Source organism: Pristiophorus japonicus, chromosome 4 (genome assembly GCF_044704955.1).
Source record: "Pristiophorus japonicus isolate sPriJap1 chromosome 4, sPriJap1.hap1, whole genome shotgun sequence".
Taxonomy (NCBI): Eukaryota; Metazoa; Chordata; class Chondrichthyes; family Pristiophoridae; genus Pristiophorus; species Pristiophorus japonicus.
The window spans coordinates 158850004-158862678 of NC_091980.1; the positions used below are offsets into that span (position 1 = coordinate 158850004).

General features: G+C 46.1%; 1 protein-coding gene across 2 annotated transcripts in view; it reads right to left on the minus strand.

Annotated features, from left to right (window-relative positions):
* Nucleotides 1-1073, minus strand: part of LOC139263132 (coiled-coil domain-containing protein 9-like) — a 367644-nt gene extending 366571 nt beyond the window's left edge. For both annotated transcript variants that reach the window (XM_070878722.1, XM_070878724.1), the window contains exon 1: nt 730-1073. The gene's annotated coding sequence lies outside the window, so the exon portion shown is untranslated. The remainder of the gene's footprint in view (nt 1-729) is intronic.
* Nucleotides 1074-12675: the final 11602 nt, after the last annotated feature.

Here is a 12675-nt window from a genome sequence, read left to right on the forward strand (position 1 = left end):
AAGAGTGAAGCGGGAGTGAGGGGGGGGTGAGGGGGGGGGTGGGAGTGAGGGGGGAGTGAGGGGGGAGTGAGGGGGGAGTGAGGGGGGGGTGAGGGGGGGGTGAGGGGGGGGTGAGGGGGGAGTGTGGGGTGGGGAGTGTGGGTGGGGAGTGTGGGTGGGGTGAGGGGGGGAGTGTGGGTGGGGTGAGGGGGGGAGTGTGGGTGGGGTGAGGGGGGAGTGTGGGTGGGGTGAGGGGGGGAGTGTGGGTGGGGTGAGGGGGGAGTGTGGGTGGGGTGAGGGGGGAGTGAGGGTGGGGTGAGGGGGGAGTGAGGGTGGGGTGTGGGGGGGGGGTGTGGGGGGGTGAGGGGGGGGTGAGGGGGGAGTGTGGGTGGGGGGGTGAGGTTGGTGGGGGAGGGGATGAGCATCGCACGGATAGGTGACTATGGGGGATGTCGTGGGAAGGGAAGTGGGGGTTGTGGGTTGAAGGGAAGTGGGGGGTTGAGGGAAAGAGTGGGTGAGGGGTTGAGTGGATGACTGTGGTGGGGGAGGGGGTTGAGTGGATGGCTGGGGTCGGGGAGGGGGTTGAGTGGATGGCTGGGGTGGGGGAGGGGGTTGAGTGGATAGTTGGGTGCGGAGTAGGGTGTTGAAAGAAAGGGTGAGTGGGGGGAGTTGAGGGGAAGAGTTGTGAGGGATGTGAGGATGTGGGGGGAGTGAGGAGGTGAGCCACTTCAAACTACGACACATACATACCCGCAGCTGCTGCAAAGTCCGCGCCGGATCCACTGTCGGTGCCGCTGGACTCCCGCACGGACAGCTTCCCTCCTTCACTCTCCACTCCTCACTCCTCCCTCCTCCCTCCTCACTCACTCACTCACTCCTTCCTTCCTTCCTTCCTTACTCACTCACTCACTCCCTCCCTCGCACTCTTTCCTCACTCGCTCAATCTCCACTCTATCTCTCTGCCTTTCTCCCTCACTCACTCCCTACTCTGCCTCCCGCATTCTCTCCCTCAGTCCCTCAGTCGCTCTTCCCTCCCCCGCCCACCGGTCCGTTGCCCTCCGGTTGTCGTGGGCCGCCGCGCGTGCTCCAAGCTGCCAGCACGAGGTGCCGTTGCCCGCTCTCGGCCAATCACCAAGCGGGCTTCTCCCTGCAACTCGCCGCTTTGGCGGTAACCCAATCCGCAAAGTCAGAAATGAGCCCAGCCTTTTGATTGGTTTGATCCCGGTAAAACAAACCTCAGCCGCCGATTGGTTCTTGCCTTGACTTGGCACAGCTGCTTAATATTGATAAATCAAAACCTTATTGATTGGACGTTCCCCGCCGCGTATTCCTGGAAGCGATCGCTGATTGGATAAGCCTGCTGAGTCATTAGCATTCCGCTGATTCGGCTGCCAGCTTAATATTCCAGTGAACTGGGCTGTAATTGGATATTCATGAGATGACGGCTGTTGATTGGCTCCGCCGCCGAGCGCGTGCTGGATCTGGGCTTGGAAGAAGCGCCCTTTTATCGAGGCGCCATTGACATTGAAGAGCAGCAGAGCTTTGCAAAGATGTGTCCCAGAGCAGCAATCTTCGTCCGGCTCATTCTGCAGGTTTCTCGCTTATCAATATTCACCAGCTGGGCTCCAGTTTTCATGCTTACACTCATTTTATTAATATGCAAAGCAAGTGCAGCCAGCGGAACCCATGAGTCTCCAGCAAAGTGTCTTGCCACCCTGGCCTCTGCTGTCTGCACAATGTGCTCAGCAATCCCACCAAAAGAGAGCATCAGTTAAGAAAGAAAGACTTGCATTTATGTAGCGCCTTTCACGACCACCGGACATCTCAAAACGCTTTACAGCCAGTGCAATACATTTGCAGAATCCTCACTGTTGTGATGTAGGAAACGCAGCAGCCAACTTGCGCACAGCAAGCTCCCACCAACTGTAATCTGATAATGACCAGATAATCTGTTTGCTTAGTTATGTTGATTGAGGGATAAATATTGGCCAGGACACCGGGGATAACTCCCCTGCTCTTGTTCGAAATAGTGCCGTGGGATCTTTTGCATCCACCTGAGAGAGCTCGGTTTAATGTCTCATCCGAAAGACGGCACCTCCGACAGTGCAGCGCTCCCTCAGTACTGCACTGGAGTGTCAACCTAGATTTATGTGCTCAAGTCCCTGGAGTGGGACTTGAACCCACAACCTTCTGACTCAGAGGCGAGTATGCGGCCCACTGAGCCACAGCTGACATACCCCACCATTTAGGAACATAAGAAATAGGAGCAGGAGTAGGCCATTTACCCCCTCAAGCCTGCTCCGCCATTTAATAAGATCATGGCTGAGCTGATCATGGATTCAGCTCCACTTCCCTGCCCACTCCCCATAACACTTTATTCCCTTATCGCTCAAAAATCTGTCTACGCCTTAAATATATTCAATGACCCAGCCTCCACAGCTCTCTGGGGAGAGAATTCTATAGATTTACAACCCCCTGAGAGAAGAAATTCCTCCTCATCTCAGTTTTAAATGGGCGGCTCCTTATTCTGGGAGTATGTCCCCTAGTTTTAGTTTCCCCTATGAGTGGAAATATCCTCTCTGCATCCACTTTGTCGAGCCCCCTCATTATCTTATATGTTTCTATAAGATTACCTCTCATTCTTCTGCACTCCAATGGATACAGGCCCAACCTACTCAACCTATCTTCATAAGTCAACCCCCTCATCTCTGGAATCAACCTAGTGAACCTTCTCTGAACAGCCTCCAATGCAAGTATATCCTTCCTTAAATACGGAGACCGAAACTGTACGCAGTACTTCAGGTGTAGCCTCACCAATACCCTGTACAGTTGTAGCAGGACTTCTCTGCTTTTATACTCCACCCCTTGCAATAAAGGCCAAAATTCCATTGGTCTTCCTGATTACTTGCTGTACCTGCGTACTAACTTTTTGTGTTTCATGCACAAGGACCCCCAGGTCCCTTTGTACTGAAGCATTTTGCAATTTTTCTCCATTTAAATTATAATTTGATTTTTTATTTTTTCTGCCAAAATAGATCACCTCACATTTTCCCACATTATACTCCATCTGCCAAATTTTTGCCCACTCACTTAGCCTGTCTATATACTTTGCAGATTTGAGACACCCCATTAGTTACCATTTGCCAACTGGAAAATGATCCAGTTATCCCAACTTTCTGTTTTTTGTTAGTTAGCCAATCTTCTATCCATGCTAATATATTACCCCCAACCCTGTCAACTATTATCTTCTGCAGTAACCTGCACATTACATCCTCAAAGAACTCCAGCAAATTTGTCAAACATGATTTCCCTTTCATAAAACCATGCTGACTCTGTTTGATTGAATTATGCTTTTACAAATGTCCTGCTACTGCTTCCTTAATAATGGACTCCAGCATTTTCCCAACGATAGATGTTAGGCTCACTGGTCTTTAGTTTCCTGCTTTTTGTCTGCCTCTTTTAAATAGGGGCTTTACATTTGCAGTTTTCCAATCTGCTGGGACCTCTCCAGAATCCAGGGAATTTTGGTAGATTACAACCAATGCATCCTCTATCTCTGCAGCCACTTCTTTTAAGACCCTAGGATGTCAGCCATTAGCTTCAGGGGATTTGTCTGTCTTTAGTCCCATTGGAACCAGTTCTGTGGGAGTTGGGACCAGTACAAACCGGATGGTCTGCACCTGGGCAGGACCGGAACCAGTGTCCTGGGGGGGAGTGTTTGCTAGTGCTGTTGGGGAGGGTTTAAACTAATATGGCAGGGGGGTGGGAATCTATGCAGGGAGACAGATGGAAGTAAAATGGGGGCAGAAGCAAAAGGTAGAAAGGAGATAAGGAAAGTTGGAGAGCAGAGAAATCAAAGGCAAAAATCAAAAAGGGCCACATTATATCATAATTCTAAAAGGACAAAGAGTATTAAAAAAACAAGCCTGAAGGCTCTGTGTCTCAATGTGAGGAGCATTCATAATAAAGTGGATGAATTAACTGCACAGAATAGCTGTTAACGGATATAATGTAATGGGGATTACGGAGACATGGCTCCATGGTGACCAAGGCTGGGAACTCAACATCCAGGGGTATTCAATATTCAGGAAGGATAGACAGAAAGGAAAAGGAGATGGGGTAGCGTTGCTGGTTAAAGAGAAGATTAATGCAATAGTAAGAAAGGACATTAGCTTGGATGATGTGGAATCTGTATGGGTAGAGCTGCGGAATACCAAAGGGCAGAAAATGCTAGTGGGAGTTGTGTACAGACCACCAAACAGTGGTAGTGAGGTTGGGTATGGCATCAAACAGGAAATTAGGGATGCGTGCAATAAAAGTACACCAGTCATCAGAGGTGACTTTAATCTACATATAGATTGGGCTAATCAAACTGGCAGCAATATGGTGGAGGAGGATTTCCTGGAGTGTTATAAGGGATGATTTTCGAGACCAATATGTCGAGGAACCAACGAGAGAGCAGGCCATCCTAGACTGAGTCTTGTGTAATGAGAGAGGATTAATTGGCAATCTTGTTGTGCGAGGCCCCTTGGGGAAGAGTAACCATAATATGGTAGAATTCTTCATTAAGATGGAGAGTGACACAGTTAATTCAGATACTAGGGTCTTGAACTTGAAGAAAGGTAACTTCGATGGTATGAGACGTGAATTGATAGGATAAACTGGCAAATTATACCAAAGGGTTGATGGTGGATAGGCAATGGCAGGCATTTAAAGATCACATGGATGAACTTCAACAATTGTACATCCCTGTCTGGCGTAAAAATAAAACGCAGAAGGTGGCTCAACTGTGGATAACAAGGGAAATTAGGGATAGTATTAAATCCAAGGAAGAGGCATATAAATTGGCCAGAAAAAGCAGCAAACCTAAAGACTGGGAGAAATTTAGAATTCAGCAGAGGAGGACAAAGGCTTTAATTAGGAGGGGGAAAATAGAGTATGAGAGGAAGTTTGCTGGGAACATAAAAACTGACTGCAAAAGCTTCTATAGCTATGTGAAGAGAAAACGATTAGTGAAGACAAATGTAGGACCATTGCAGTCAGAATCAGGTGAATTTATAATGGGGAACAAAGAACTGGCAGACCAATTGAACAAATACTTTGGTTTTGTCTTCACTAAGGAAGACACAAATAACCTTCCAGAAATACTAGGGGACCGAGGGTCTAGCGAGAAGAAGGAACTGAAGGAAATCCTTATTAGCCAGGAAATTGAGTTAGGGAAATTGATGGGATTGAAATCCGATAAATCCCCAGAGCCTGATAGCCTGCATCCCAGAGTACTTAAGGAAGTCACCCTAGAAATAGTGGATGCATTGGTGGTCATTTTCCAACATTCTACAGATTCTGGGTCAATTCCTATGGATTGGAGGGTAGCTAATGTAACCCCACTTTTTAAAAAAGGAGGAAGAGAGAAAACAGGGATTTATAGACCAGTTAGCCTGACATCGGTAGTGGGGAAAATGTTGGAATCAATTATTAAAGATGAAATAACAGCGCATTTATAAAGCAGTGTCAGGATCGGTCCAAGTCAGCATGGATTTATGAAAGGGAAATCATGCTTGACAAATCTTCCAGAATTTTTTGAGGATGTAACTAGTAAAGTGGACAAGGGAGAACCAATGGATGTGGTGTATTTGGACTTTCAAAGGACTTTTGACACGGTCCCACACAAGAGATTAGTGTGCAAAATTAAAGCACATGGTATTGGGGGTAATGTATTGACGTGGATACAGAACTGGTTGGCAGACAGGAAGCAAAGAGTGGGAATAAACAAGTCCTTTTCAGAATGGCAGGCAGTGACTAGTGGGGTACCGCAAGGTTCAGTGCTGGGACCCAGCTATTTACAATATACACTAATGATTTGGAGGAAGGAATTGAATGTAATATCTCCAAGTTTGCAGATGACACTAAGCTGGGTGGCAGTGTAAGCTGTGATGATGATGCTAAGAGGCTGCAGGGTGACTTGGACAGGTTAGGTGAGTGGGCAAATACATGGCAAATGCAGTATAATGTGGATAAATGTAAGGTTATCCACTTTGGTGGAAAAACAGGAAGGCAGAATATTATCTGAATGGTGACAGATTAGGAAAAGGAGAGGTGCAACGAGACCTGGGTGTCATGTTACATCAGTCATTGAAAGTTGGCATGCAGCTACAGCAGGCGGTGAAGAAGGCAAATGGCACGTTGGCCTTCATAGCGAGGGGATTTGAGTATAGGAGCAGGGAGGTCTTACTGCAATTGTACAGGGCCTTGGTGAGGCCACACCTTGAATATTGTGTACAGTTTTGGTCTCCTAATCTGAGTAAGGGCATTCTTGCTATTGAGAGAGTGCAGCGAAGATTCAACAGACTGATTCCCGGGATGGCAGGACTGACATATGAAGAAAGACTGGATCGACTAGGCTTATATTCACTGGAGTTTAGAAGAATGAGAAGGGATTTCATAGAAACATATAAAATTCTGACGGGATTGGATAGGTTAGATGCAGGAAGAATGTTCCCGATGTTGGGGAAGTCCAGAACCAGGGGTCACAGTCTAAGGATAAGAGGTAAGCCATTTAGGATTGAGATAAAGAGAATTTTCTTCACTCAGAGAATTGTGAACCTGTGGAATTCTCTACCACAGAAAGTTGTTGAGGTCAGTTCGTTAAATATATTCAAAAGGGAGTTAGATGTGGCCCTTACGGCTAAAGGGATCAAAGGGTATGGAGAGAAAGTAGGAATGGGGTACTGAAGTTACATGATCAGCCATGATCATATTGAATGGTGGTGCAGGCTCGAAGGGCTGAATGGCCTACTCCTGTACCTATTTTCTATGTTTCTATGTTTCTATTTTACCGAGTACTTCTTTAGTGATAGTGATTGTATATTCCTCCATCCCTATAGTCGCTCGATTATCCACTGTTGGGAAGTTTTTAGTGTCTTCTCCCGTGAAGACCGATACAAAATATTTGTTCAACGTCTCTGCCATTTCCCTGTTCCCCATTATTAATTCCCCGGTCTCATCCTGTAGGGGATCAACATTTACTTTAGCCATTCTTTTCCTTTTTATGTACCTGTAGAAACTCTTACTATCTGTTTTTATATTTCGTGCTAGTTTACTTTCATAATCTATCTTCCCTCTCTTTATAATTTTTTTAGTCGTTCTTTGTTGGCTTTTAAAAGTTTCCCAATCCTCTGGCCTCCCACTAGTTCTGGCCACATTGTATGCTGTTGTTTTCAATTTGATACCATCCCTTATTTCCTTAGTTAGCCACGGATGGTTATCCCTTCTTACAGTCTTTCCTTCTCATTGGGATATATTTTTGTTGCAAGTTATGAATTATCTCCTTAAATTTAAAGCTGCAACACCCCACCTTTAGCAGATTTCGGAATTGCTAGATGAAAAAAGACCAAGATCCATCTTCTCCCATCATGGTAGTCACATGATAAAGTAATAATGGAGTTGTTGACCAATCACAGCAATCAATCTCTAACAATTGGTCTACATCAGACCCAGATATGAAGTGAGGAAAGCCCCAGTGGTGGGGAGCTTTCAAACCATAGGTCCACAGTCATCGGTTCCTCCGGAGCACTACAATTCCCACACACCATGTCTCAGATTACTCACATACTGGATCCCCAACTATTATTGTCTGAAAGAAATCTATCAAGGTTGCATTTGAATCAATCAATACTATTTCCAAGCCTTGGGACATTTTACTACATTAAAGATAGTTAAGGAAGTCAGCAAGAAATCCAATAGGGAATTCCGAAGAAATTTTGATACCTAGAGAATGTGAGAATGTGGAACTCACTACCACAGGGAGTGGTTGAGGCAAATAGTATGGATGCATTTAAGGGGAGGCTAGATAAACATATGAGGGAGAAGGGAATAGAGTGTTCTGCTGATAGGATTAGATGAGGGAGGATGGGAGGTGGCGCGAGTTGAGCATAAACTCCAGCATGGACCTTTTGGGCAAAATGGCCTGTTTCTGTGCTACATATTCTATATAATTCTCTATAAAGGCGCTATATAAATGTAAGTTGCTGTTGTCTCCCTAAGGAGCTTGTTCCATAGACTGAAATATCGCTTCCACAGATTAGTTTTGAATTTACCCCCTTCAAGCGCAGGCCGTGTCCTCTGGTTCTACTGATCTGGACACGGTGACACAGCTTGTCATGATCGACAGTAACTCGTCCCTTTAGAATCCCCAAAACAGCAATTATATCACCTTTTAACCTTGTCTGTTCCAGTTCAAACATGCCCAATTTGCATAATCGCTTGTCATGATCCATTCACTCAATTCCCTCAATCGTTCTGCTTGCTCTCTTCTGTATCCTTTCAATAGCTGCAATTTCCTTTGTGTACTGTGGTGACCAGCACTGTGCACAGGATTCTAAGTGTGGTTGCACCAATGATTTATAAAGTGGCAGGATTACTTCACTGCTTCAGCTCAATACTGACCTTTTACTACATCCCAACATTTGATTTGCTTTACTCACTGCCATCCAGCATTGCTGTGACAGCTTCCATCTATTGGCAATCAGGAACCCCCAGATCTCTTCATTTATCGTGCACATTATTTTCTTTCCATTTAATTAATAGTCCCTTCCTGGATTATTATGATCCTTTCTACACTGACTGGGCCTCCCAAACATCACGGCAGGAGACCCACCAACTGTCCTATAGTTCAAAAGCAAAATACTGCAGATGCTGGAATCCTGAAATATAAACAGAAAATGCTGGAATTCTCAGTGGGTCAGGCAGCATCTGTGGAGAGAGAAACAGAGTTAACGCTTTGGGTCGATGACCCTTCACCGCAACTGTCCTATAATGTTACTTCTCTTTGAAGGCAGTGTGTGTAGAATCCGACATGATCCTTCTCCCTTTGATCTTCCCATAGGTTCTTCCCACACAAGAGGGAGAGAGAAAACAGGGAATTATAGATCGGTTAGCCTGACATCGGTAGTGGGGAAAATGCTGGAATCAATTATTAAAGATGTAATAGCAGCGCATTTGGAAAGCAGTGACAGGATCAGTCCAAGTCAGCATGGATTTATGAAAGGGAAATCATGCTTGACAAATCTTCTAGAATTTTTTGAGGATGTAACTAGTAGAGTGGACAAGGGAGAACCAGTGGATGTAGTGTATTTGAACTTTCAAAAGGCTTTTGACAAGGTCCCACACAAGAGATTAGTGTACAAAATTAAGGCACGTGGTATTGGGGTAATGTATTGAAGTGGATAGAGAGCTGGTTGACAGACAGGAAGCAAAGAGTGGGAATAAACGGGTCCTTTTCAGAATGGCAGGAAGTGACTAGTGGGGTACCGCAAGGTTCAGTGCTGGGACCCCAGCTATTTACAATATACATTAATGATTGAGACAAAGGAATTGAATGTAATATCTCCAAATTTGCAGATGACACTAAGCTGGGTGATGGTCTGAGCTGTGAGGAGGATGCTAAGAGGCTGCAAGGTAACTTGGACAGGTTAGGTGAGTGGGCAAATGCATGACAGATGCAATATAATGTGGATAAATGTGAGGTTATCCACTTTGGTGGCAAAAACAGGAAGGCAGAATATTATCTGAATGGCGACAGATTAGGAACAGGGGAGGTGCAACGAGACCTGGGTCATGGTACATCAGTCATTGAAAGTTAGGCATGCAGGTACAGCAGACAGTAAAGAAAGCAAATGGCATGTTGGCCTTCATAGCGAGAGGATGTGAGTATAGGAGCAGGGAAGTGTTTCTGCAGGGCCTTGGTGAGACCACACCTTGAATATTGTGTGCAGTTTTGGTCTCCTAATCTGAGGAAGGACATTCTTGCTATTGAGGGAGTGCAGCGAAGGTTCACCAGACTGATTCCTGGGATGGCAGGACTGACATATGAAGAAAGATTGGATGGACTAGGCTTATATTCATTGGAATTTAGAAGAATGAGAGGGGATCTCATAGAAACATATAAAATTCTGACGGGATTGGACAGGTTAGATGCAGGAAGAATGTTTTCGATGTTGAGAAGTCCAGAACCAGGGGTCACAGTCTAAGGTAAGCCATCTAGGACTGAGATGAGGAGAAATCTTTTCACCCAGTGAATTGTGAACTTATGGAATTCTCTACCACAGAAAGTTGTTGAGTCCAGTTTGTTGGATATATTCAAAAGGGAGTTAGATGTGGCCCTTAGGGCTAAAGGGATCAGGGGGTATGGAGAGAAGGCAGGAGTGAGGTACTGAAGTTGCATGATCAGCCATGATCATATTGAATGGTGGTGCAGGTTCTAAGGGCCGAATGGCCTGCTCCTGCTCCTATTTTCTATGTTTCTATGTTTTCCCACGATGATGAGGAAAGACCGAGTGGCATCACAAGCTTGGCACCTCACAGCAGCTTAATCAAACATTTCACCTGCTCCAAGCACAGGCTCGATCCTGCCACCCCCGGGGACTGTAGGAAGTTTGGGGGAGGACGGGGCCTCATTACTGACAAGGAAAGTAGTTGCAGGAGAAGGGCAGCAAAATGCAGGCTGGGCAGACAACGCACGAACATACAAACAATAACCAACAGGGGAAAACTCTCTGGTCCATCCAGCCCATCCTACACAACAGCGATGCCTTGTGAATCACAACATATAGACTCAGGGATTGGCATTCCGCTGGGCCTGCCTTCAGGGCAGAGTTGCTGCCGGAGCACCTTCGCGTTCACCATGAGCAGCCCTCAGCAGTTGGCAGAGAATGTGTAGCAATGCACCTCCAGCATCACTGCAGTCACATATAGGAACACAGTCAAGTACTGAGCAACAAGGGCCAAGTGGCACCATGCCACCATAGAGTTCCTTTTATATTTATTCATGGGATGTGGGCATCGCTGGCAAGGCCAGCATTTATTGCCCATCCCTAATTGCCCTTGAAAAGGTGGTGGTGAGCCGCTTACTTGAACCGCTGCAGTCCGTGTGGTGAAGGTGCTCCCACAGTGCTGTTAGGGAGTTCCAGGATGTTGACCCAGCGACGATGAAGGAACGGTATCTTTGCGGTCACCTGCAGGGGAGCTCCCAAAGGACCGAGAGAATACCGTAGACCGTGTTTCTGTCACCGGTGCTGTGACTGATGGCGATAAAACCTTGTTACGTGAGTCTGTCACCGCCGGATTTGATAGACTGGGGGTTAAGTGGCAAGAGCTACAATAACAGACTTCACCCCTACTGATCAAGGAATCAGTCCTTGTATTGAGCTGGTCACTGGTCATAAATGGATGTAATCAGGTCAGTGGCGAGGTCAGGGTGAATGAGCGGCGAGAGAATGAAGAGGGATGTGATCGGGGCCTAGGAGAGGCATGAGTTCAGGGCCTAGAAGAGGAGAGGACCCAGGGGCAGCACAGGCCAGTCCACACTGCGATATGTGCGCGCACTAGGTCCGTGCAGCAGAGCTAGTCTCCAGTCGCCTTGGGTAATCCTTGCCACTGGACCAAGACCTAGCTCTGTCAAGCCCGTGTGGTGGCTGGTGTGCAGCGGCCACCCCACATTAAAAAAATCCATGCACATACATCTTCCACCCTTCAGGATGTATTTCTGGATCTGAAATATTAGATCCTTCATTGAAACATCTGTGAACTCATCCTTTTTTGGCGTGGAAGCAAGTCATCCTCGTTTCGAGGGACTGCCTATAATGATGACTTAGGATTGTACTGATGTGGTTACAGGTGGCAATTACACTGAGGATCAATCTTATTAATCGGTATGGTGACTCGGACTGTATTGAATTGGGTCAGGAAGAGAAAATTGCTCATGTTTTGAGGTCATCATGGGTAGTGACTGGACTATTTTAGTTACTAATTAGTTATAATTAGGCAGTTACTAAATTCCTTCATCCCTACGCAATGGCTCTATTGTGTGGCCTAGACTTAGCACCCATTTAATGGCCAGAAAATCAAATCAAACTCTCAAAATAAATAGTTCAAAACAAACCATTCTTTGACTTGCAAATGGAAAATTCCTGAATACAGCGATCATAACATGATCGAGTTCAACGTAGCATTTGAAAGGGAGAAACGCGTAACAGCTACTGGGATTCTAGAATTGGGTAAGGCCGACTTCAATGTGATGAGACAGAGACTGTCCACAGTGAACTGGGCAAATCTGTTCATGGGTAAAATGGCAGAAGATCAGTGGGAGATGTTCAAAAAATAATTTCATGTGGTACAGAGCCAGTTTATACCCCTGAGGGGCAAGAGCTCTACTTGGCAACAAAAACAGCCACGGAAGACTCATCATAGGCGGTTTCTCGAACGAGGATGACTTGCTTCCACATGAGTTCACAGATGATTTAATGAAGGACCTGATGTTCCAGTCCTGAACTCCAATTGAGGGGGTGGAAGATGCCTGTGCGTGGATTTTTTGAACGTTTGGTGACCGTTGTACACCAGCCACCACACGGGCTCGACAGAGCTAGGCCTTTATCCAGTGGCAAGGGTTACCCAGGACGACTGGAGACCTGCTTTGCTGTGGAAGACTAAAGTGATAAGGGACAGCATAAAACAAAACATAACACAGCATAAAACAAAAAAAAGCATAAAATGTAAAAAATCACACAGATCCTGGCGAATGGGAGAGATACAAAGAACAGCAAAGGGTCACAAAACATAGTAGCCCTGAAATCCCAGTTTCTTCTTCCCGCGGGCGTTCGACTAAAAATAGGAGAGAAGATGCACACCTATCTTTTGGTC